Source organism: Macrobrachium nipponense, chromosome 15 (genome assembly GCF_015104395.2).
Source record: "Macrobrachium nipponense isolate FS-2020 chromosome 15, ASM1510439v2, whole genome shotgun sequence".
In the NCBI taxonomy this organism is placed as follows: Eukaryota; Metazoa; Arthropoda; class Malacostraca; order Decapoda; family Palaemonidae; genus Macrobrachium; species Macrobrachium nipponense.
Genome location: NC_087208.1, coordinates 83,702,635 through 83,730,500, shown reverse-complemented (window position 1 = coordinate 83,730,500; position 27,866 = coordinate 83,702,635). Strand labels below are relative to the sequence as shown.

The following is a 27,866-nucleotide window of genomic DNA, read 5'->3' as shown; positions in this document are numbered from 1 at the left end:
TTCTGCTCCGTGCCGTGGTCTTGGCGCCGAGCGAACTCTGGCGCCGAAACTTTGGCTGCACGGTCTCCCGAGGGAGAGCGTACACTCGGGATCTCCCGCGAACGAGAGACCGAGCCGGAACCTGGCGTAGCGGCATCGCCGCTAGCACCAGGCGAGGAAGTACCAGAGCTAACCGATACTCCTCTGGTCCCCGTCTATCTCTTCCTACAAAAGGGGAGACGGCCCGCCCCGCTCCCGAAGGAGCAGGAGGACCAGCAGAAGGACCCCCCGTCCCACCGAGGTGGGACGGGCCCTTAGAAGTTCCCGAAGGAGACTTCTTAGGGGGAGAGGCAGCCTTCTTCTTCTTCGGCTTATGGGCCTTAGAAGTCGAAGGGGAAGAGGCAGTAGCAGACGAAGACGAAGATGACACCTTCCTCTTCTTCGTCAGCTCACGCAGGGACAGTCGTCAGGTCCTCCATCCAGGCCGGAGTCGGGCCTATTGCCGAAGCAACACGGCCCGACTGCACCTGTCCGGAAGGACCTGGGACTGGGGAAGACACACCATGGGCAGGACCAGCATGGACAGGCGCAGGAACCAGGAGCGACAGGAACAGCAACCAGCTCAGGAGCGGCAGGAACAGCGGCAGCGGTAAACACAGAAGGGACAGCCAAGCCAGTAGCGGGAACCACATCAGCGACAGGTACGGCAGGCCAGCCATCGCCTCGTAGAATCATCGGCAGCCAGCGGGAACCTGGTACTGGCGGCCGGTCTAGGGGCGAGCTGCTGGTAACAGCGGAAGTCTGGGGCAGGCAACACGAAGAAAACACAGGCGGCGGCGGCATACCCCTCCTCGGTACGGCGGCGACCGGTGGCCCTAGAAGCGGCAGACGGCGTCACCTGACACAGCATGGGGAGTGTAGACCAGCGGGGGGGAAGCAGCATAAGCGGCCGTGAAGGTTGTAGTGGAGACCACTCCAAGGTCACCGCCCCAGACCTCGCTAGACGCTGCAGCAGATCGTGGATGCTAGGCACGCCCTGCAGCCGCAGTGGTCCATACCTGTCCAAGGTCGTCTCCCCCGGATGTAGCACCTGCGGTAGCACAGACAGATTAGTAAGAGGGGTTCCCTCACACACGGGGGGGGAGACATGCCCCACCGAACGCAAGGAAGACCCCAAATACAAAATACAACGAAGAAGCTGAGCGGGGGGCAGGAAGGAAGACGAAGAATCGGATACCAAGGGAGTCGCGGGAGAGCTTTCCGACGACTTCCTGGCAGACCTTCGCTTCCCCTACCCCCGCACAGCAGTGAAAAGTAATATGAAAATGAAACAGAATACTGCCCTTGCGATTCACTTCATAGAACTTAAAGGGGAAAAGATCAAATACCGGGTAAGAACGGAAACTTGATCCAAATAATATGATGCTATCATAAAATATATATGAAAATGAAACAGAATACTGCACTTGCGATTTCACTTTCACAGAAAATAATCGTAAGGATCAATTCCCGGGTAAGAGCGAAATTGATCCAAATTAAATTATGCAAATAAATAAATGAAAATGAAAAGAATACTGCATTGCGAATCCACTTTCATTGCATTTTATCATACAAAATAAAAGGTTCGTGCCGAGCGCAATCACGCTCTCGGTAACGAACGCACAGGGCAAAAATATAATGAAAAAAGTACTTACATTTTTCAATTACACACTTTAGCCCAAATACATGACTCGGCGCGAGCGTCGGCACCGAGACATAATTCAAGGGTTCAATTCATGAAAAGAGAGGAAATCACCTCATCTACGGCGATAGCTCCATGTTGGTTCATAATTAAGTAATGAAAATGAAAACAGTGTACTTACAGTTTCATTTTCAAGTCAAACAAACCATTAGTAGAAAACACAATATAACAAAGCATATGACGATGAAGCGGGCAGAGAGCGATGACGAACACGTCCTTCACACCCGCGGCCGAAAGCAAAAGTGATTCTTCACCTCTCGGGCGCGCGGGCGCGCGCACGATCGGACAAGCAGTTAACTACCGTTCTCCCCTTGTTCGAAGCTTACGACCGTCCCAGCTGCCGCTAGTTACCTTCCTATTGTTAAAGGACCGAGGGTTTGTATTACGTATCGGAACAAATTAGAATTATTACTAGATCTTTGATGCTATTCCAATTTCTTCGTGAGGAAAAATTGTAGAGGTCTGAATTGCTGTTTATTCAGGGAAAACAAGCTTCTCCAGCGAGGAAATGGTCCCCAGCAAACTCATCCATTCCCTCACTCAGCCTGCTTCCTTCCCTAAATAAGGCTGCGCTTTGCATAAGCAGGAGAGCATTATTATAGTGCTATGCCGCGGTAGATTCGTACAGAATTCTGTTACCGTGCGGTAAACCCGCACCGATGCAAAGAAAACATGTAAACGTCATATATACTAAGCGAGTGTCTACCGAAAGTTCCGGTAGCCTTACCTTACCCCATGCAGACAACAAAGTCTGAAACTAGGCTAACTAGCTTCAGACATCAAATGCAATGAAAAAATTTACGATAGCGTATGCCTAGCCACAAATCCCAGTCAATAATCAAAAGAATAATTAGGATACTTAAGCGGCTAATGAAGTTTCAAAATCCTAGGCGGAGGTCTGTAAACAGTTGTTTACTGACCGGCGACAGAAAAAATATGAATAGAAAATGGGAATAGTTCCTGATATCCGCCTCCCAGCGGCGGGAATGGGTACTACCACCTGGCCGCCCACTGCGTGTGCCGCGAATTTTGAAATTCTGTCGGACTTCGGAGAATACAGCTATATATATATCTGTCAGGTAAGTTTCATGAACAAAATCAATATTTAATATATTTATGATGATTAATTTAAAAATATTACTTATTGAAAAAGTAACTCGATTGTGATTCAAATTTAAGTAATTATTTTTTGGAATTAGAACGTTCGTTTAAGTCCTGCATTATGATGTCACGACATCTTGGCTTTTGTACCTATTGTAAATAATTGCTTTACTCAAATTTCTTGCAGAACAGTTTACCAGTTATTCATGCAGATTATCAGCTATTCATGTAATTGTTATAATCGTAATGTGCATATATATCTTTATTATTTACTTTTTGGATATATGAAGATGTTTTACTGCCGGATCATCGCCGTAGAGTGATGCAATCGTTTTCGGTCCCTGGGCCTCTGTTTTCGCACCATAAGAAATTATGGGTCCGAATTTGCAATGACCAGAAAGTTGTTAAAAGAGGGAAGTTAGCATTCAGGAGCATATGTTTTGACTAAAAAAAATAATAATTTATTCAATAGCTAGCTTGTAAAAAATACTTGATTACAAAAAACTTGATTGACAACTAAGCAGCATACCTACTATGGGTTTCAGCAACAGTGCAAGCACGTTTTTGGGCAATACCTATTTCTGTAACGAACACTCGTATCAGAACGAGATTTTACTATAGTGCATTACACCCAGTGCCGTAATTTATAAGGGTATCGTGAATCACTAATCGTAAAGAATAACGACACTTGTCCTTGTACCAAGAGACAAAAATTCCATTATCCAGAAATGGATACGAACACGCGTAAAAAGCTCCACCTACCCTCTCCCCCCCCCCCCCCCCCCTTTCACCGCCACCCCTGTCCTTCTCCCTTCGCCTTCCTTTCTCTCTCTCTCTCTCTCTGTTGCCATTCGGTATGTGTTCACCCTCCAAACTGTGTATAAGAATACACACAAAACGTTGAAATTGGTGAAATTAGGCTATGTATTGGAAGTATATATACATAAATATTAAAGCAATTTTACCATTATTGCATTACTATGACAACTAGAATTCATGGAAACAGTTTATAATAATGAATTGGCGTATGTGTGAAGCCTCCACTAAAGTGGCAACGATGATTTTGCCATTCTTAGCATGCAAACATTAAAAGTTACATTTATTTCTGGCATACGGTTATTAAAGAAATTCAAAATACTAATATAGACTTAAATAAGTGAAAAGTGCTAGCAAAAACAAAAAAGCAAAAAAAAAAAATATATATATATATAATCCACTTATATGTAGTCGTTCCTCTATGGTTTTCGGCAGCCAGATGTATGAAAAGGTTAGAAACATTGGATTGTATATACTTTAGAAATATCTGTAATTTTTCGGGGTAATTTGGTTGCAAAACAGGGATATATACATGAAATAAATTAAAATTTTTAAATAATAAAGAGTAAATTAAACAATTTAGGGAATAAAACTTTGCAGTTTCGTCGTCTGCTGTTCGTGACTGTGTTTGTGGCGCGCGCGCTTAGGAACCAGGAACAGCAACTTGTTTAAAGTGCAATGTGGAGTGAATTGAGACCAAAATGTGTATAATAACAATCAAATAAGCACTGTGGAGTTTCAGTTGTGATGGCAGTAAGGATAAAAACCACCGATTACAAGGTAAAAATGAATTTAGTTCAAACCATGACCCCAGGAATAATAAGTTTCATACTTTCAGTAATATAGGAAACAAAATGTTTTATTGTGCTGATTACAACTGCAATCTTGAGTAAGATCAATAAATGTTACATATATATGCTAACATTGTTCAAATGAGTGCTGGGAAGGCTGGGAAAGATGGTTGTCATCACTGATCAGAACCTGTACATCCACACGGTAGCCGCCATATTGGATTTCAAACAGCCTTGAAAACATATTTTACGAAGAGCGTCACATGCTTATTTTAGTTCGTATGGGGCTTTCATATATCACATTATGTTGACGAAACTTCAATCTTTTGAATGGTATGCTTGGAGTTGTAATTGTATTCTTGTTTCACCATTTAAATATCGAGTGAATAAGACCTGTCCACCGTGATAAGGGTTTGTAGTCGCTGGTGTTTCCCCCTAAGTACTTTTTTGGAGGGTGGCATGCCGTGATCGTCGGTGAGTTGAGCCAGGCCATGCAGTTGTTTATCGAAAGGAGAGTAGGGGTCTCGAGCTGCCCCTCTCACCACCAACCACCCATGACTGATGACCATCTTCGGTGTCAGGACGTGTTAAAGTACTTTTTCGGAGGGTGGCCAAAAACGCGGTAGTCAGTGGCTCGGCTAGTCCAGTCGGTTGTTTACCCTAGTAAACTCCACTGTCCAACAGGCCACAATACGACTTTATGTTAGGTACTACCATGACATGAAATTAAAACACACTGTCCTGGCCAAGATTTACCCAAATTAGCTCAATTTTCAATATCCGTTACCAAATTAGCATTCAAAAAATCAGTGACCAAAATACAAAAAGAATCAGTGTACTCCTATCGGCCCTGCCATATGTTACTTACCACTTCATCTTTATCTGCACTGTCGACGTCTTCCGCCGTCAAATTCCTTTTTGGTGGCATTTTGATTCTACGGTGCTTTTTGGACGTCTTAGTAAAGCCGGAGTGAAAGTTAGCAACTTATAATCACTGTCAGCATCAGCAATCAACTTTACGAGACCACATCTGTCACGCACTACCAGCCATCTTTGTTTACATCGGCGAATGTGTAAAATGTAAATAAAAGCAAATGACTCTCGTACACTTGACAGAAGTTGTTTTACTTTAAAGGCTTCGAAAGGCTTGTAAAAGTAATACCGTTAAATTATAATGATTTGTCATAATGCAGGCAAATATACGAAACAAAATTTTGCTTACTGGAAAATCTGTAAATAAGCTTTAATTATGTCTGTTTTTATTTATTTATTTTGTTCAGAAGTTATCGTACTCTTCGTTCACTTTTACGAGACACCTTATCCTCGCTAAAATGTCTTTGGTTATTACAAAATAGAAACAACGGCATTGAGCTATTGAAGTTAGATGAAAAAGTTATTGAACACTACGGCTTTCTAATGAGTGACTTGCGGTTATCGAAGGATGGCTATTTTTATATTATGATGACTAAGGCAGTTGGTTGCCCTTGACCAACTCAGAAATCTAAATCAAGAACTCATCTTTTGTTTTCACCATCATGGAGTAAAAGTTTCGAATATGGAAGTTTATAGTGAGCATTATTTTAAGAGCAAATTGTGACCCAGAAAAACTTATAAGCTACATATCACCCAGGTTTGCGTAATCTACTATCGTAAAATGCATATAGGCTTTGGATACAGTATTATGTATAGTACCGTAAAGGGGGTTACAGACGATCATTATTACTGTTAGTAAAAATACTGACAATACTCTATTGGTGTGAACTGCTGTCAGTACACCGAACACACGTCCATTATTAAATAGTGATTGAGCCGTCTGTAATTCAGTGTAGCTACCAGCGTCGAATGGTCGTGCCCTTGACTTTCAAGTGACACGTGAAACAAGAGAAAGGCATCAGTTGCAATTATTGGTAAGCGTAATACTTTTACGCATATATATATATATCATAAAATCATTAAAATTCTTTAATTAACTTAGTTATTGCAAATGTAGTCAATTCATTGTTATGGAGTAAAATGTATTAGTTAAACAATAAAATACAATTACCTCTACTGTTGTTTCAGTTGAATTTCTTGTCTGCACAGGCTCCTCCAGATTTTTCAAGAATAAAAGCTAATAAAAACCTATGAGGACGGTTGGTATATGTTATCGGTTCTACCACCACTCGCTTTAGAGTCGTTGATTTTTTCAACTCCTTCCGAAAGTTGCTTCTTAATGTATTTATCTTTTTTACATCCTCTACAGTTGCGTCAGCTTTGATTAATTTATATACCTCCAATAACTTCTCATATGCAGCCATTTTCTTGTTCTTCATATAATTTTTGCTTCGAACATTTCAAAACTCCGGTTAGAAAGCTGAAATAAATTCCCGAAGGAGTAGTTTCCCTTGCTGGTCAAACATTGTACCTCTTCTGATTTATGATAATACTGACAATACTGACAGTCCAGTGAACAAACTACTATTAATTTAAGCCCCCACCCACATACTGATAGCTGAAACTGGATTTCAAGGACCACCATTTTCAGGTACTGACACTAACCCCGTATGATGGACACACTGACAGTAATAATGACAGTACCGGAAATACTGTCAGTAATATTGATCGTCTGTTTAGCCCTTAAGGTTGAAGTTTCGTGTGGAGAGCATTTCAGTAAAGCTCGGCGAGTTAGATTAAAAGTTAAGTATATCTTAGTTTTACTTGACCACTAAGCTGATTGCATGGCTATATTATGGAGGAGTTATGGAGTTCCTTTTGACAACGGCTGTGTGTGTGTGTGTGTGTGTGTGTGTGAGAGAGAGAGGAGGAGAGAGAGAGAGAGAGAGAGAGAGGGTATAATTGCTGTATAGATAGTTAGCGACTGAATTGGCTGTTGGTGAGTTCTTGGTTGTCTGCTGGTGCTGTTGGAGTTTAGAGTTCTGTGTTTTGAGTTAGTTTTTGGTCAGTCTTTGGTGACAGCTGGTGATAGTAGTGTCGGCAGCAGTCTTCAAGGAATTGAAAGCCAGTTGAGTCGTGTTATTGATTTGTTGTTTGTTTTGTTTAGTTTGATATTGTTGCTTAAGAGTTGTTGTGCCTGTACTGTTCGATTTGTTGTGCTATAAGGATTTTGTTGAGTTATATGTGAGTTCCTGTTGGATTATGTGTGATTGTTATAGTTGAGGGTTGTTTTGGGGGCTGTTGTAGTTTCTTGGTGTGGTTGTGAGTTGTTTAGGGTTGTTATTGGTGAGCTGTTGTGATTCCTTGGTGTTGTTAGTGTGTGTGTGTGCTTTTTTGTGTTGTTTTTATGTGTTAGTGATTGTTTGTGCAGTGGTCTTTGTTGTGGTTGTGTTCCTTGTTTGTTGTTGTGTTCCTTGTTTGTTGCTGTCTTGTTGAGTTCTGGTCCTTGGGTGTTGTGCTGTTGAGTTGTGGTCCTTGGATGTTGTGTTATTGGGTTGTGGTTCTTGGTTGTCCTTGTTGTTATTGGTGTCTCAGTGACCTCGACCAGTGGACAGCACAGCATAGCCTGGAGTACCTGGAATTGGTAAGTACATGTGTTTTGAGTGTTTTTTGTTTTTGTGTAGGTATAGGTCAATTGTCCTGCGAGTATTGAGTAGTGTAAAGAGGAAAGTGTGACTGAAGGTGAGTTTGGTAGCTGGATTGATTCAAGTTTATGTGGGGGGGGGGAATTGCTTGCTTGCTTTTAAGCTTGTAATCCCGCCACATTATTTTTTGGCGCCCGAACAGGGACTGTTGGTGTGGCAGCTGCAGGACGATTGGGGTATTGAGTTGTGTGATTGGTAGAGAAAGTGAGGATGGAAGGGTTGAAGGAGATAGAGAGGCTGAAGGAGGAATTGAGGTTGGCAAGGGAAGCTAAGGAAAGGTTGGAAGTGGAGAATGAGAGGAGCTGAAGAGTGAGTTAGAGGAAATGAGAGGAATGCTAAGGAGTGCGAAAGTGGAAATGAAAGAAGAGGTGAAAGGAGCGGAAGAGAGAATGGTTGGGAAAATGGACGAAAAATTCGGGGTAATGATGAATGCAGTGCAAGAGATGATGCAGGAAATGATGAAGGGATTCATGGGCGAGGGAGCTATAGGAGGTAGGCCTACTGGGTCTTGTGACGGGCCAGGAGTGGTAAAGAAAGTGAAAGAGCGAGTGGATGAGAGTACGAGTGATGAAGGTGATTTGGTTGTGATAGGCAAGGGAAAGAAGGCGAAGACACAGGATATGGATAAACCAGAGGACAAGAATAAGAGGGAGCGGAGGAAAAGAAGAAGACTAAGCGAAAGAAGGTTGGTAAGGGTGATGGACAGGATGAGACTAGGACTGAATACATTGAGGAAAGGGCTGAGAGTGATTTAGATAACAGTGAGTGGAAACAGGTAGGCAGAAAGAAGAAGGGTAAGAAGATTGTAGTCAAGAGTATGGATGTGCGTATGGAAGTGGATTCGCTGTATTCGGAAGAGGGAAAGAAAAGTCAGAATGGAAGTAGTGAAAGTGAGAGTGAGAGTGAGCAGGAAGTATGAAAGGCTGTGTGTATGAGAGAGGTACCCAGATGTGCACAATACGAGGAATATGGTAGTAGCGACATAGAGGACTTTTTTTTAAGGAATATGAGAAGTGTATTGTGAGGCTAAATATAGGGATAACAAGAGAGTCTGGGCAAGAGAGTTAGGTAACTTTTTGACGGGATTTTTGCTGAGTATGTATGGAGTAATGGTGAGTGTAGGGAATGTGCCGTATGAGAGTGTGAAAGCTAGGATTGTAGAACAGGCAAAGAGGATAAAGATTAGTGTTAGATACTATAGGAGAAAGCCAGATTTTGAAGAGGCAAGAATGAATGTTGGTGAGTCGTTGTCAATGTATATCTGTAAGTTAGAAACATTAGCCAGGAAAAGTTTGGGGACGAAGGGATAAATGAGTGTAAGGAGTTAGTGCGAAAGTTGTTGGCGACTGTACCAGAGAGTGTATATGAGTTTATAAATCTGAAACGCAAGGAGAAAATGCGATGGACGAATGAAAGGTTGACGTGGAACAACATTTTTTAATATCAGCAAAATTCACTAGTCTGCACGACTATAAAGGATGATACACGGAGTCCGTTGTCCTCCTTTGACTTCTAGCGATCATAAGTGTAACATCTAACTGGGTGAGCGATCCTGTCTCGAGCACGTGAGTGAATTGTGTGTGCGGATTGTGGAGTTGCTGGTGACCATGCTGTGAGTAACGTAAGTAATTGTAGAATATTTGTTGCATTGGCAATCGTACATCGTTCTAGAATATCGTAGTTCCTCGCTGGACGAGTGGTTTTCGCGCTCGGCGGCCAATCCGGTGGTCTGAAGTTCGAATCCCGGCTCGGCCAACGCGGAATCAGAGGAATTTATTTCTGGCGATAGAAATTCATTTCTTGAATAAGTGTGGTTTGGATCCCACAGTGAGCTGTAGGTCCCGTTGCTAGGTGACCAATTGGTTCCTAGCCACGTAAAAATATCTAATCCCTGGGGCCAGCCCTAGGAGAGCTCTTAATAAGCTCATTGGTCTGGTTAAACTAAGATACACATCACATCTAGAGTATTTTTTCGAGTTAATCATGTGTCAAATTGCTAGTGCAGGGTATTAAATTGCCGAGGATAAACTTTTCATTTTTGAATCTCTTTGAAGTAGCCACGTGTTCGTGTTCTGATGGAGTTTGATTTCAGCTGAACTTGTTTAGAGTTTATTTTTGTAATAAAAAGTGTTAAGGGGGCCGGTCAGCTAATGCCTTTTTTTTTAAGGACAGGACTGACATTCATACCACTTAATAAGGTGACTTGGGACATCTCCAAACCGCATATGATTTTCGCCTCTGACCTTCGGTTTTGTGACGCCAGGGCAATTTATCCCGAAAATAACCATTTTTCAAATTCTATCTCCTCCCTTGATATTTAATATTAAGACTTGGGATTACTACCATATATAGACCTGATGTCGACCTCCAATCAAATGGAGTTTTTTTTCTAAAAGTCATTTTTTTGCTAGATATGAATTTTTCAATATGGTAAAAAAATAAACCCTATAAATCACGAGAAAAATATTTATAAAAAAAAGACGAAACAAAAATTGGAAAAAAAGGGCTCTATTTGATTGTTCTATAATGTCTTTCTGAGTTATATACCAAATTCCAATGTTATAGCTTTAAAGCTAAGTGAGGAGATAGATTTTGAAGGTCAATAAGTATAGTTTTTGAGATACGGGCATTCAAAGTTTTCCTTCGTATTTCTATAAAAGACAATGTTAATAAATAATGATTATTATGAATGTTATATTTCTTTTTTGTGTATTAATAAACCAAAACTATTTTATTTATCATAATTTAATCATAAATGATGATCCCTTTGCTCATATATCGCAGCCTGGGGCACTGCTTGAGGCAAGATGGGGCACTCCTTCCTACGCAATTCTCTCTCTCCCCTTCACTAACTCGGCTTATTACAGCGAATTTTCTTCTTCTGTATGTTAGCGAGATGTTTTCCTTGTATTTTCCTCTTTGGCATGATGACATTCTTGCCGAAACAAAGATAAACATACGTAAATGCAAGAGAATATCAAAGGTGAAACTCGAAGGTGTACTCTCTTTTTACAAAGACAATTTAATAAATCATGATTATTATGAATTTCATATTCCATTTTGGGTATTAAATAACCAAAACTATGTTATTTATCATAAATGAAGATCTCTTAGCTCAAAGATCGTAGCCTTGGGCACTGTGACGTGTGCTGTCAGGCAAGAAGGGGGCGTTTACTAGGCAACCCTCCCCTCTCTCTTCACTAACTATGCGTATATTATGATATTCTGTAATAATACTTGAGCGATTTTTCTTCGTCTGTATGTTAGCGAGATGTTTTCCTTGTCTTTTCCTCATTGGCATGATGAACTTCTTGCCGAAACATACATAAACATACGTAAAAGCAAGCGAATGTCACGAGGTGAAACTCGAACATGTAATCTATTTTCGAACATGTAATCTATTTGACGTCTATGGTCCAACTGATTCATGATTGAACCAGATAGTCGCTTCAGACGCTTCTGCGAGCCACGGAATCTCTACAGATGCCATTTCTCACAATTTCTTTGCCAATAATGATCAAAATTTACGATAACAGAAGAAATATTGCATTTTCTTGTACAGATGAATGTTTTAGGCTTATTGAGTTATGTTTACCAATTACCCTGTAACTACGAAAGTAAGAAGAATTTTGACGAAATATTTCGTATATGTATTCTCAATTGCCATATGAAGCTCCATGAATTTTTTCATGACTTTGCATTTTTCGCCCTATACCACCATATATAGGGGTTCCGGCCGGCCCCTTAAAACTCCGTATTTCTATTATCATACAGTTGTCCTTGAGTACGAGCTGGTATCTGAGCCCCTAAGGACGAATTTATCGGCCATAACATCAGGCCTAGAACACTATAACTAAAGTGGTGTGATAATTACCCACAATTATTATTATTATTATTATTATTATTATAGTCAGCTGCACAAGAATTCTGTATCTGTATAATAGACAGTGTACTTATATGGTCACTAATTGAAAAAGGATTGTTATTATTGTCAGCATTGTTTGGGAATAACGGTTCATTATTATATTGCTTTTATGTCCTCTATCTAAAATTTTGTGTACTGTGCCTACCTTATCTATCTCTGGGCATGGCTCCGAGCTGAAATAAATGATGCTATTGTTATTAGTTTCAAAAGAACCAGTTGTGCGAGACCCTAGGGGACTGTGGGACTTCTGAAAGTAGAGTTTGCTTCCCGTAGACTACTATTATTTTACGAAATACAATCTTTAGTCAGCTTAGTAACAGATGTGTTCAAATTGGTTTCATCTGGCAGAAATTTACTTCACGTGCTAAAGATCTCTCGCTTTTTTTTCTTTGTTGCTATGTTAAAGCACTCATTTCTTTCTCCCACGCTCTTTGTTTCTATGTAGTAAATTCTCTCTCTCTCTCTGTCTATGCGTCTGTCTCTCAAAGCTAATTTGCATTCAGTGGCTGCCTGCTGCGTGTTGAGGAACGTTTTGGGTTACACAGTCCTGCTGGCTTGTAACCTCCTGGTCAAAGGAGCGCGGCGCTGCAACCTCATCTGGAGATAGTAGTACAGTTGTTTAGCCTCGAATCTCGTTTACCAACTGGATCATTCATGATGGGTCTGCCCCTCTCTTTCCACTCCCCATCTACATCCGACAGCAGGAGACTTCAGAAAATGCAGGACGCGTTTTTCTTCGATTTATTCGTCGAGGAAAAAGTCCCTCATCTATTCTTCCCTTTTTTACTAATTTATTTATTTCTTATCATTCTATTTATTTAAAGGATAAGATTAGTTATTCTTTTGTATTTTTATTTCTTTGTATACAAATTTCCAGGTCACTCACGGAATCTTGCCAAACACACTTTTAATTGATCTCAAAATCGGTTCATGAAGATTGTATGAGTTTTAATAATGATTATAATAATATACTATAATGACGCCCAACAAAACCAGTGCACTAAAGCGTTGTCTCTGCTCAGTGCAACTTTACCACAACCCAGATATCGTGAGAACAGTTGACCGCTGGAATTTTGTTTTTCTTTATGTTCGGGCTAAGTGACAGATGAGAGGGCACGAAGAAAGTATTGATGCAACTTACCTCCATTCTGTCCTCTGCCACCTGCGCCGTTCTTCTTCTTTTTTTTTTTTGGTGATGGCGCTATCGAAGTTCACCCACAGAATTTCCCTTTACAAAAGTACATTTCCATCTCCAGAGGTCTAATTCAGACTTTGGCAGAATGAGGTGAAGTTGATCATGACACTTGTGACGTCCGTTTATGATACAGAATGTATTAATGCAAAAACCTGCACCAAATCTCTTTACTGTGGTTGGAATGATGGACTAATCTTTCATCAAATCAATCAGTGAACACTCCACTACCGAATTTAGTTCAACATTTGCAGTTTATATATATATATATATATATATATATATATATATATATATATATATATTATATATATATATATATAATAAAAAACGAGAACGGCCGAGATCTTTCGGTCTTACTGACCCCATACTATAGTTTCTCGTTTTTTTTTATTTTCTTCCGTGGCATTACCTTTACTTATAAATAACATCACGTTTTATATATTTCGTGATCACTGAAACTTTTATTACAAATAAAAAGAAAAAAGAAAACCGCGTTGATGAAAACAAGATATACTGTAGTCTTTGAAAGTTTTGTCAGGCAAAGCAAAACTGAACCTTCAGTTTTATGCAGCAGATACATTTCTAGACCCCTGAAACAATTGGTACAATTGCGTCGTTTCCCACAAGAATTTCCAGTCTCACTAACAATATAAAAATGATTGTCTGTGATCACAAAATCCAAAAACAGTATGCAATCGGTATATATATTTTTTTCAACAATCAGAAACAACAGGCGATCGTTGTATATTTTCTTCTCACTCAAAGATATCACTATCTTTGTATATTTATCCAAACGCAGCCAACCAAGAAGCGCCGTCTATTTTCCCACGCAGCAAAGAGACGTCAAGTGTTACCCCGAACGAAACAGACTGTCGTCGTTGTACCCAGGCGTGCCAGTGCCCCTCTACCCTACGCTCTCGTTGGCGTCTCTCCAGATACGTTATCTGAATAGTGCCAAACACACACCGTCACAGCTACACATATTAAGTGGTTACGTAAATGAGAACACAGAGGGGTGTCTTAAAAAAATGGCGAACAGACCCGTCTGTCAGATGTGGTTGGTTTAGGCTGTGTAAAGGCATAGGGCTCCAGAGGTTACTGTCGTTGCTGTTAATATTATTATGAATATACCATTATTATGCAACACTTGCTGTGCGGCATGGCGTCAACGTCTCCTTTTGATGAGCTGCCGCGTTTATCGTTCATTTGTTTTGGCCTTCTCGTCCCCGCACGTGATCTCTCGCATTCGCTCTCGCGTAGTCTTTACCTATGAATATTTCTTGTGGTCCAAATCAGTCGGTACTCGCTCTTTTTCTCTTTACCCTACCTTCTCTAGTGTCTTGGACTTTCTTTATTTGTGAATGTTTTGCTTTTTTCTCTCTCTGTCTAATTAGAGGGTTGAAGTATACAGAGTAGATCTTCAAAATCACAATCGCTGTGAGCATATTTACTCTTGCATGCGAATATTTAGGGTTTTGAAATAGTTAAATTTATGTCGATATCTAGAAATATTCGTTCCAATAAAACAATACTTTTCCTCCTTATTTGAGTGATAATGTTCGTCTTGAGGACACTCATCGTGTGGGCGGGAAAACCATTTAACAAATCGGCAGACTGCTAAGTCATTTATTAGCGTGACATTCCTTGCAAACCACACTGTAGTGTCGGGGAAAGTAAGTCCTGGACATGTAAGTCATGTTTCACTGTGTACAAGATCATAATAAGGCTGTTACACCCTCAAAACATTGTCTTTGTTACTTGCAAGAGGTATAATGGCCTTTTCTGTTAAAATATTTTTTCACCATTTACTCTCATTAACCCTTAAACGCCGAAGCGGTAAAAAAAAAAAATGTCTCCCGTGTGCCGGAGGTGTTTCAGAGTGAGTGCGGAAGCGGAAAAAATATTTTTTTTCAAAAAATCACAGCGCGCTTAGTTTTCAAGATTAAGAGTTCATTTTTGGCTCCTTTTTTTGTCATTGGCTGAAGTTTAGTATGCAACCATCAAAAAGGAAAAAAATTATCATTATCATATATAAATAATGCGATATATGATAGCGCAAAAACGAAATTTCATATATAATTGTATTCAAATCGCACTGTGCGCAAAACGGTTAAAGGTAACAAGTTACTTTTTTTTCGTTGTAATGTACACTAAATTGCGATCATATTTGTATATAACACATTGTAAAATGATAAAAGCAACACAGAGAAAATATTATCACAAAATAATGCATGAATTCGTAACGCACGGACCTAAACAGATATTTTTTTTCAAAAATTCACCATAAATCTAAATATTGTCCTAGAGACTTCCAATTTCTTTCAAAATGAAGACAAATGATTGAATATTACTATACTGTAAGAGTATTAGCTTACAAATGCAGTTTTCGACCATATCTGACGAGTTAAAGTTGACCGAATGTCGATTTTTTTATATATATATTGTTTATATGCAATTATTTCGGAAATAAAAAAAAGCTACAACCTTCAAATATTTTTTGTTTTATTCTACATGAAATTGCGCACATTTTCATATATAAAACTCTATGAAATGCCTAATATGAAACGGAGCAAATATTCCGAGAATAGGACGTACGCATTTCGGAGATTTGTGGCGGAGAATCCTGCGCAGCGGAAGGGAATGGCAAAGTTTTTTTTTTTGTTAAAAAAAAAAATTCACCATAAATCTAAATATTGTGCTAGAGACTTCGAATTTGTTTCAAGATGAAGATAAATGACTGAATATTACTAGACTGTAAGAGTTTTAGCTTACAATTGCGTTTTTCGACCATTTCGGTAGAGTCAAAGTTGACCGAACGTGGTTTTTTCTATTTATCGTGATTTATATGCAAATATTTCAAAAATGAGAAAAGCTACAACCTTCAATTATTTATTGTTGTATTCTACATGAAATTGCGCACATTTTCATATATAAAACTTTATGTAACGGCTAATTTAAAATGGTGCAAACATTACCACAATCGCACGTATGATTTTTTCGGAAGAGTTACCGCGCGGACGTAAAGAAAATGTTATTTTTTTCATAAATTCACCATAAATCGAAATATTGTGCTAGAGACTTCCAATTTGTTGCAAAATGAAGGTAAATGCTTGAATATTACTAGAATATAAGCGTTTTTAGCTTACAATTGCGTTTTTTGACCATTTCGGTAGAGTCAAAGTTGACCGAAGGTTGAAAATTTGTCACTTATCATTTTTATATGAAAATATTTCAAAATTGATAAAAGCTACAACCATGGGTGGTTTTAGTTGTATTGTGCATGAAATTGCGCACATTTCCATATATAAAACTTTAACGTAACGGCTAATTTTAAAATGGTGCAAACATTACCACAATCGCATGTATGATTTTTTTCGGAAGAGTTACCGCGCGGACGTAAGGAAAAAAGTTTTTTCATAAATTTCACCATAAATCGAAATATTATGCTAGAGACTTTCAATTAGTTGCAAAATAAGGTAAATGATTGATACTAAATATAGAGTTTTAGCTTACAATTGCGTTTTTTTACCATTTCGGTAGAGTCAAAGTTGACCGAAGGTTGAAATTTTGGCACTTATCGTTATTTATATGAAAATATCTCAAAACTGATAAAAGCTACAATCATGAGTATTTTTTTGTTGTATTTTAAATAAAAATGCGCACATTTTCATATATAATACTCCATGTAACGGCTAATTTAAAATGGTACAAAAATTATGTCAAAGTGATGAAATAATTTCCAGGATGTGTCACAGATACTTTTTAGTGCGGCAAGAAAGAAATTCGCGCTTGCGCGCCTGCGTAACGATTGTAAACAAAACAACACCTTGATTCGTGAACTCCCAGCATCCCCCAAGGCGCGTGATTCAAAAGTTTTTGGCTGGTAGGCCTATAAATATTTTTCCGCGAATTTAAAAAAAAATTTTTTTTAGTCGACGTATGGTACGTCCATTCGGCATACGGGAGACATTTTGACTCGACGTTTAATACGTCAGTTCGCCGTTTAAGGGTTAATATTGGGATACATGCCATTTGGATACATGAATACTCACCAAGAGTGGATGAAGAGGAGCAGCAAATTACACACTTGACATTATCAACCAACTGAATCCAGTGAGTATAAATTGTAGGAAATATTTGGCGGGAAATACAAAAGTTACTGGGGAGCTGTGGCATAGGGATTCCTATCTAGGGTTAATAAAACAAACTAATAGGTATAGAATTTAAAAAGGGTAGGCCTAACAGTCCATGTAAAAAGGTGTCACTTAAGATGAATTTTAACTTTTTGTGTGAGTGTGTGTGAGTATGGATGAGCATATTAATTGATATCATATTCAATATTCAATGTTGTGATTTGTTGCAGCAAAGCTGAGCAAACAAATACATCCGGTTAGAGCAAAAGACTAGGAATTTATTTCAAGACAGGCAAGCAGCGCTTGTTCCATCTCTCTCTCTCTCTCTCTTTGTTATAAAATTGGCATCTGCTAAAACCAGTATGAAGCAAAAGGGAAAACACTAGAAAGAAATTTGTCGATAAAATAAAAAGCACTGCGCAAATTACTTCCTCTCTGGGTCTTATTTTCTTTTTTTTTCCGTGTGGCAAGCTACAGCTGATCTGGCGACAGTCCGAGACTGAGTGATATTATATCACTGTCAGAGAGAAGACGGGAGGGATGGCCTCGTAAAAGTTGCCAGTTACTATTTCGTAAACTCTTGTCCAAAATTCACTGAAAAGTGTGCCAGAACTTTCCAGAGCGATTGTACAAGATGAAGGTGGGGAGTGCAGCGTGCATAGAGGGCTTTATTGGGCTGCTGATGAGTGGTTGGTGTATTGGAATATCTTTTTAGCATGAGGGCTCAGCCATGACTCATCCGTTAAAGTACGCCTATGTCAGGACAATTGGCTAGTTTTATCTCGGGATCCACTTTTTGAATATTTTCAAATCAGGGCAAAGACCCTTCTGTAGATGATTATTGAACACCAAAGATACAAGTTTAAGTACGAGTAGATTAATACAGAGATGCGTCATTTATTCTTGATTGTAGAGACACACACGCTGAGTGTAATAGCAATGAGATAGTGGTTAATAGACAGAAAGAGTGTGTTGTGGAGATGGAGAGACACAGAGGAAGGAAAAAGTCTTAAATCAAGAGTTGATCTCAATAAAACTAATTTGGTTCCCCATGAAAAGAGGTCATATTGCTAATGCCAAAGCGACGGCGTCTCCTCCTCCAGGGTCGGGCAGGTGGTCGTCACTCTCTCCTGTAGACCAAAGGGAATGTATCACAGACGGCCCTCTGACCGGGCTGCAGACCACCCGTGATGGGCGGCGACACCTCCCAAGGGCGTGTCGCCAAGACTGCGTCGTCGCCTACAGCAGAGAGAGAGAGAGAGAGAGATGATTTAATATAAACGATAACCACGAGAGTGGTTAGTCTAAATGAATTGATACAATTACTATTTGTGGTAATTAAAACAACAAAAGCAACAACAGGATATTCATAAAAATAGTCTCCTGTATGTATCCGTGCATGCAATAAGTGTCTAAAATTTGCATACCCTAACATAAGCCATAATTTAAATATAGTAGGCTATATATACACATATATAGTACATAGACATGGAAAATAAGTTAATATTCATTTGACTGCAAAGAGTTCAGAAGCTTTAGAATGCTATACAGCTTAACAAACCTTCACGAAGTTCAGTAAAATAGCTTTGCCTCTGGCTCTTACCTAACCATCGTGATGACAACACCCGTCGCTGATTTGTTGACGAACTGTTGCCAGCTGCTCCGTGCACTGTTCTCATGTGGAAGACAATGACATCGCCTGGCTGGGGAATAATAATAATAATAATAATCAGTAAAGAGGAGAAATTGTAACGGTAATGGTAATGATTGTGTTAGGTGGAAGTCAAGGTATATATATATATATATATATATATATATATATATATATATATATATATTATATATATATATATATATATATATATATATATATATGACTGGTAAAGGTGTTCTGTAACAACAGAATTCCATCTAATAAAAGGAGCCCATAAAAACACCAAAATGTAGAGAGAAAAAGTACTATATTTCAGAGACTGCTGTCTCTCTTCTTCAGGTATATGACTGAAGAAAAGTTTACAGAAAAGGTGGTATTTATACCAAGAGATTCGTCCACAAGTAAGCCAATTTAGGTCACCCCCGCTGATAATCTTCCTTTAATCTTCTTAAGCGTTGGTTGAATGAACACTGCGTCGACGATGTCTGATGTCCAATTCCCTTTTGAGATGTTCATTACCTGCTTCTCTTTTATTAAGGCCGATTCCATCATTTGACTCTTGTACCGGCAGTTGCTGCTATAAATTACAGTTGACATATTCCAGTTTATTCTATGGTTATGTTCATTTATATGATTGAAAATAGCCGAGTTCTGTTGTCCATACCTAACTGACCGTTTGTGTTGTATAATCTCTGGGGAAGTGATTTACCTGTAAATCCGATGTAAGATTGGTCACGCGAGTCCTGGCATGGGATCTCATTATACCCGAGTCTTTGGCGATGTCTTTTGTTGGACGTTAATCAGGGATTTGGCTAAGGTATTTGGGTAGGGTAAATGCAAAAGGGTTGGATTTCCCAAGGGTGTGAGTTACTCTCTTAATCGTCTCCAGGTGGGGAATTTTTATTTTATTGTTGGGTGTGTCTCTGGTCTTGTCTTTAGGGGTCGGTAGAAAATTACGTTTGCTTTTTGAATTGCTTTCTCAATTATATGGTCAGGATACTTTAAAGATGAGAGTTGCTTGCGAATTAGTTCAAATTCTTTTTCCAGGAAATCTGGGGAACAAATTCGTAAGGCTCTTAAGAATAGGTTGCTAGCTAGACTTATCTTGATAGTATTGTCATGATAGGTAAAGTAGTGAATATATGAAAGTGAGAACGTTGGTTTTCTGTATATGGTAAATTTGTATTCTGTCGTGTCTCTGATTATTAAAAACATCAAGAAAAGGAATTTTGTTGTCTGTTTCCCATTCAACTTTAAATTTGATGCTGGGCACTAATGCGTTTAATTTTGAGAGGAATTCATTAAAATTACCCCACTTATTATCCCAAAATGTTAGTATGTCATCCACGTATCTCATCCACAGCATGTTTTTGGGTTTTATTGCATTTATTACTGTCGTTTTTCAAAGTATATCCATGTACAGATTGGCTAAAATAGGACTTAAAGGACTACCCATACTACACCCGAATTTTTTGCTTGTAGAATGATTCCCAGAATGAAAATACGTTATTAGATGCACATAATTCAACTAACTTTATTATTTTGTCAAGTGCCAAAGGGAAATGATCTGAATAGGGGGATAATTTTTCCCTTAAAAAACTGAAGAACGTCCTGTACTGGTACTTTTGTGAATAGGAAGTCTACGTCAAGGGCTTAAAAGTTTTTATGTTGTGAAGTGGTATATGTGCTTCTCTGAATTTGTGACAAAAGTCTTCCGAATGTTTGATGTGACTGGGAGAAAAAGTGCCTAAAAAAGGTAGTAAAGGAGGCCAGCTAACCATTTTAGAATTTTGTAATTGAAAGCTCCGGCGCATGAAACGATGGTCTGAATGGAAGATTGTCTTTGTGAGTTTTGGGAAGACCATAAAAGTAGGGTAATTTAGGATTAATTACTTTAAATTTCTCTAATAGTTCAATACTCTTTTTGTCTTGGCCAATTAATCTTACTTTCCGAAAAAATTCTGTGGAACGTTCTGGAGGGGATTTTTTCGTCAGTTTTTCGTAAGTATTTGTGTCGCTAAGGAGCTGGTTGATTTTGTCGAGGTAGAAGTCTTTGTCCATTATTACAATTTTGCCGTCTTTGTCGGATCTACTTATTATAACATCTAACTTTTTTAGCGAGTGGATGGCTATCTGTTCCCCGCAGATTCATGATAGCCATCCACTCGCTAAAAAAAAAAAGTTAGATGTTATAATAAGTAGATCCGACAAAGACGGGCAAAATTGTAATAATGGACAAAGGACTTCTACCTCGACAAAATCAACCAGCTCCTTAGCGACAAATACTTACGAAAAAGAAACTGACGAAAAAAATCCCTCCAGAACGTTCCCACAGAATTTTTTCGGAAAGTAAGATTAATTGGCCAAGACAAAAAGAGTATTGAACTATTAGAGAAATTTAAAGTAATTAATCCTAAATTACGCTACTTTATGGTCTTCCAAAACTCACAAAGACAATCTTCCATTCAGACCCATCGTTTCATGCGCCGGAGCTTTCAATTACAAAATTTCTAAATGGTTAGCTGGCCTCCTTCTCCTTTTTTAGGCACTTTTTCTCCCAGTCACATCAAACATTCGGAAGACTTTTGTCACAAATTCAGAGAAGCACATATACCACTTCACAACATAAAACTTTTTTTAAGCCCCTTGACGTAGACTCCCTATTCACAAAAGTACCAGTACAGGACGTTCTTCAGTTTTAAGGGAAAAAAAATTATCCCCCTATTCAGATCATTTTCCCTTTGGCACTTGACAAAATAATAAAAGGTTAGTTGAATTATGTGCATCTAATAACGTATTTCATTCGGGGAATCATTCTACAAGCAAAATTCGGGTGTAGTATGGGTAGTCCTTTAAGTCCTATTTTAGCCAATCTGTACATGGAATACTTTGAAATTACAGTAATAAATGCAATAAAACCCAAAAACATGCTGTGGATGAGATACGTGGATGACATACTAACATTTTGGGATAATAAGTGGGTAATTTTAATGAATTCCTCTCAAAATTAAACGCATTAGTGCCCAGCATCAAATTTAAAGTTGAATGGGAAACAGACAACAAAATTCCTTTTCTTGATGTTTTAATAATCAGAGACAGACAGAATACAAATTTACCATATACAGAAAACCAAACGTTCTCACTTTCATATATTCACTACTTTAGCTATCATGACAATACTATCAAGATAAGTCTAGCTAGCAACCTATTCTTAAGAGCCTTACGAATTTGTTCCCCATATTTCCTGGAAAAAGAATTTGAACTAATTCGCAAGCAACTCTCATCTTTAAAGTATCCTGACCATATAATTGAGAAACGCAATTCAAAAAAGCAAACGTAATTTCTACCGACCCCTAAAGACAAGACCAGAGACACACCCAACAATAAAATAAAAATTCCCCACCTGGAGACGATTAAGAGAGTAACTCACACCCTTGGGAAATCCAACCCTTTTGCATTTACCTACCCAAATACCTTAGCCAAATCCCTGATTAACGTCCAACAAAAGACATCGCCCAAAGACTCGGGGGTATATTGAGATCCCATGCCAGGACTGTGACCAATCTTACATCGGATTACAGGTAAATCACTTCCCCAGAGATTAATACAACACAAAAACGCGGTCAGTTAGGTATGGACAAACAGAACTCGGCTATTTTCAAATCATATAAATGAACCTAACCATAGAATAAACTGGAATATGTCACGTGTAATTTATAGCAGCAACTGCCGGTACAAGAGTCAAATGATGGAATCGTCCTTAATAAAAGAGAAGCAGGTAATGAAACATCTCAAAAGGGAATTGGACATCAGACATCGTCGACGCAGTGTTCATTCAACCAACGCTTAAGAAGATTAAAGGAAGATTATCAGCGGGGGTGACCTAAATTGGCTTACTTGTGGACGAATCTCTTGGTATAAATACCACCTTTTTCTGTAAACTTTTCTCATTCATATACCTGAAGAGAGAGACAAGCAGTCTCTGAATATAGTAATTTTTCTCTCTACATTTTGGTGTTTTATGGGCTCCTTTTATTAGATGGAATTCTGTTGTTACAGAACACCTTTACCAGTCATTGTCAGCCCATTATGGAATTCAACCGCCTTTCCACGATTCTTCACTCACTTCCAGAAGTCAAGCCAGTTTTCCGCAAGTTTGAAAAAGAACTGAACAGACTACACCGGCTGAAAAACCAAAACCACTTTTTGGAAGAATGCCTCAAAGAACAAGTACTTCCAAAAAATGTACGATTCGGGAGATGGACTCTGCAATCAAACCCCTTCCCTCTATCACACAAGATTTTCCTGGAAGAAAGAATCACCAATACGAGAAACGACATCTTCGTGCTACGCAGAGTGATATATGGAACTCAATCTAATCTTCGCCTCCTCACTACGGACCACGTATACAGGTATCTGATTTCATTCTGTTCCGACATTGCTGCCTATAATAGCGTACTCATTCCAACAGACTTTTACGCAAGTTAAATAACCTAATAAGATAATAGCGCATGGAATAATCTTGAACAACAAGACAAAGTTTTAAACTTATCCAACACCCCCTTACTGTAAATCAACATTTAGTTTTAAATTTTTAGGCTTATCCTTTGCCCTAATGCCAGACCGCAAAAACAACCTAGACTTCATAGTGGCTTTTGATAAATTCATATCTGACAAAAACTACAGCCGTGAAGAGATATGTTTAAAAGGAGTGTTACTAAATGCTTTAACTGACCTTCATAAGAAATATCCTGTTCCCCCGCAGATTCATGATAGCCATCCACTCGCTAAAAAAGTTAGATGTTATAATAAGTAGATCCGACAAAGACGGCAAAATTGTAATAATGGACAAAGACTTTCTACCTCGACAAAATCAACCAGCTCCTTAGCGACACAAATACTTACGAAAAACTGACGAAAAATCCCCTCCAGAACGTTCCCACAGAATTTTTTCGGAAAGTAAGATTAATTGGCCAAGACAAAAAAGAGTATTGAACTATTAGAGAAATTTAAAGTAATTAATCCTAAATTACCCTACTTTTATGGTCTTCCCAAAACTCACAAAGACAATCTTCCATTCAGACCCATCGTTTCATGCGCCGGAGCTTTCAATTACAAAATTTTCTAAATGGTTAGCTGGCCTCCTTTCTCTTTTTTAGGCACTTTTTCTCCCAGTCACATCAAACATTCGGAAGACTTTTGTCACAAATTCAGAGAAGCACATATACCACTTCACAACATAAAACTTTTAAGCCTTGACGTAGACTCCCTATTCACAAAAGTACCAGTACAGGACGTTCTTCAGTTTTTAAGGGAAAAAAAAATTATCCCCCTATTCCGATCATTTCCCTTTGGCACTTGACAAAATAATAAAGTTAGTTGAATTATGTGCATCTAATAACGTATTTTCATTCGGGGAATCATTCTACAAGCAAAAATTCGGTGTAGTATGGGTAGTCCTTTAAGTCCTATTTTAGCCAATCTGTACATGGAATACTTTGAAATTACAGTAATAAATGCAATAAAACCCAAAAACATGCTGTGGATGAGATACGTGGATGACATACTAACATTTTGGGGATAATAAGTGGGGTAATTTTAATGAATTCCTCTCAAAATTAAACGCATTAGTGCCCAGCATCAAATTTAAAGTTGAATGGGAAACAGACAACAAAATTCCTTTTCTTGATGTTTAATAATCAGAGACACGACAGAATACAAATTTACCATATACAGAAAACCAACGTTCTCACTTTCATATATTCACTACTTTACCTATCATGACAATACTATCAAGATAAGTCTAGCTAGCAACCTATTCTTAAGAGCCTTACGAATTTGTTCCCCAGATTTCCTGGAAAAAGAATTTGAACTAATTCGCAAGCAACTCTCATCTTTAAAGTATCCTGACCATATAATTGAGAAAGCAATTCAAAAGCAAACGTAATTTTCTACCGACCCCCTAAAGACAAGACCGAGGGACACACCCAACAATAAAATTAAAAATTCCCCACCTGGAGACGATTAAGAGAGTAACTCACACCCTGGGGCTTAAACCAACCCTTTTGCATTTACCTACCCAAATACCTTAGCCAAATCCTGATTAACGTCCAAACAAAAGACCATCGCCCAAAGACTCGGGGGTATATGAGATCCCATGCCAGGACTGTGACCAATCTTACATCGGATTTACAGGTAAATCACTTCCCCAGAGATTAATCAACACAAACGGTCAGTTAGGTATGGACAACAGAACTCGGCTATTTTCAATCATTATAAAATGAACAATAACCATAGAATAAACTGGAATATGTCACGTGTAATTTATAGCAGCAACTGCCGGTACAAGAGTCAAATGATGGAATCGGCCTTAATAAAAGAGAAGCAGTAATGAACATCTCAAAAGGGAATTGGACATCAGACATCGTCGACGCAGTGTTCATTCAACCAACGCTTAAGAAGATTAAAGGAAGATTATCAGCGGGGGTGGGTGACCTAAATTGGCTTACTTGTGGACGAATCTCTTGGTATAAATACCACCTTTTCTGTAAACTTTTCTCATTCATATACCTGAAGAGAGAGACAGCAGTCTCTGAAATATAGTACTTTTCTCTCTACAGTTTTGGTGTTTTTATGGGCTCCTTTTATTATATATGCTATATATATATATATATAATATTAATATATATATTATAATATATATATATATATATATTATATTATAATATATTATATTATGCATTATTTATGATAAGAGGCCTGGAAAGGAGCCCACATTTGTTGGTTAAACGATGGGCTGCTCACTTATAATTTTTTTTTTTATCTTGTATACAGATTTCAAATTTAGGTTTCCCGACAACGGAAAAACCTGTCTTTAAAACTAGTCGCAGAAAATAAAGTTGCTTCCTATCAAGTGCTGGTTTTGACTTTTCATATTCTTCTCCAGTTTTTCTACGGAACACTTAAATTGTTGAAATATATATATATATATATTATATATTATATATCTATATATATATATATATTATACTATATATTAATATATATATTATCATATATATATTAATTACTTTATAAATGTGAGTTTTGTAATGTAATTATGGTTTTGGTATTATAATTTATTCCCCTTAGAAACTGTGTATAATGATGTAAAATGTATATTTTTATGTTCAGATTCCCACATTAACAGATAATATGTTTAAACAATGCGTAATTCGTATTGAGACATACGTAAAGCGAACAGAGAGAGAGAGAGAGAGTTAGCGCCGCCCACGAGGACAGCCCAGTCTTTCAGTACTTCAAACTTCTGAGATGGTTTGTTTTTTATTTTTGTCTAGACTGTTTAGAACGCAGCTGAGAAGGAGGTTCCTATAGAAGGATAACTATTTCATTTCATGTTTACTTGCAGTAATTAGAGATTCTATTGCTAGGAAACCATTTAATATTTCTAATGAATTAACTCTTACCTCTTTTAATTTGTCAAAAAAGGACTTATCGACTCATAAGTAGTTAGTTGTGGAGTGGAAAGTTCTGTGACTTCACGGAAATGTAGATGGTGTATCGTCTTGAACCGTGGCCACCGCACGCTGCTCAACCAAGGGGAGCCATTCGCCCTGGTACACCCGACGGATTCAATTCAGAGACTCGCGTGCGGTGAAGAGCCTTTTATGCCTCTGTCTGTCTGTCTGTCTGTCTGTCTCTCGCTTGCTCACGAGATTTGGTTCCACTACCATAATGTAACTCGTGTTTTTGTATAAATTGGTCACTCGATATTACTAGCTCTGTGTAATTACATAGTAACATATTTGTTGTTTGTGGAATCTGAGCATAGTGTTGTTTTTTTTTTTTGTGTGGCGCCACAAAAGTGTTAAAGATGGTAATAGGCCTTTCTTTTTGAGTGAAAATTTGCAACTAGTTTGAGGTATGGTATTTTTACAAGCATTTTTCTTTTATTTTGTTCTTTTGAAATGTCCATTTTGTGTGTTTAATGTTTGTGCTGTTATTGCTTTTCATATTATTGTGTTTTTATATTCTCATTTTGTTTAATTAATTTGAACATTTCTCATCGTTTAATCTAACACTTATAAATTAGTTTGCATTTAATTAAATTTCTTTTCAAATTTAATAATTGCTTCATAATTTGAATTAATTTTCTTGATAAACTATGATTTAATTTTCTTTAATAATTAATCCAAGAATTAATTAAACATTTGTTTTCAAGTAATAACAAATTTCCATGAGATTGTGAATTTCTCTTAAAATTTTTGAATTTAGAAATAAATTTTTGTATTTAAAATTTTTATGAGCGTATCATTCACCATCAGTATTAGTATTAATATTTGATTTAATTTTGTTTAGGTAAAAACATAGATTGGTAATTGTGCTGTTTTCCTCAAGTGAATCAGAACCAGGGAAAATATTTATATCATATATATATATATCTATATATATATATATATATATCTATATTAATATATATAATAATATATTATATAATTATATAATGTTACATAAAGAGGGAATATATTAAGATAATGTTTAATATATCGTTGTAATGTGATGTACTGTGACATTTCTTGGAATGTGGAGTCATCATTTAACTTCCCTTAGAGACAGAGTGCTCAAGGTGACGAGCTTAGGAATGCTGACATGTCTTTTTGAGAGGCGTGCATTGTCCTGTTGCTATGAGCACTTGATACAGAGGTGACTTATGTAACTGGTTCTAGGCAGTTCTTGGGTGTGGACATTGTGTGTGAGTTCGTACGTGCGGTGCCGAGCTTTTCCATAACATAAATGAGATTGTAGCATTACCATGAAGGGGAGATCTGTACAAGAGAGGCAGAAGCCAAGATGGCTTCTTCGAATAGTATCTTTGTTATATAGTGTGCATACTGTGTTGAATGGGTAAGCATATTTTATTTTGGAGATAATGTTTCATTATCGTTGTAATTTG

At 38.0% G+C, this 27,866-nt stretch overlaps 1 protein-coding gene and 2 long non-coding RNA genes across 3 annotated transcripts in view; 1 reads left to right on the top strand and 2 right to left on the bottom strand.

Annotated features, from left to right (window-relative positions):
- The window catches only part of LOC135195090 (probable phytanoyl-CoA dioxygenase), a 68,321-nt gene that overhangs the window by 37,298 nt on the left and 3,157 nt on the right, over nucleotides 1-27,866 (top strand). The gene's annotated exons all lie outside the window — the stretch shown is intronic.
- On the bottom strand, nucleotides 4,312-15,744 carry LOC135195089 (uncharacterized). Its single transcript, XR_010310065.1, has 3 exons — nucleotides 13,931-15,744; nucleotides 13,073-13,296; nucleotides 4,312-7,936 (listed from the first exon to the last, which is right to left on the bottom strand). It is a non-coding gene; the product is annotated as an uncharacterized LOC135195089 (long non-coding RNA).
- On the bottom strand, nucleotides 17,337-19,041 carry LOC135195088 (uncharacterized). The gene is made up of 2 exons (XR_010310064.1): nucleotides 18,863-19,041; nucleotides 17,337-18,498 (listed from the first exon to the last, which is right to left on the bottom strand). It is a non-coding gene; the product is annotated as an uncharacterized LOC135195088 (long non-coding RNA).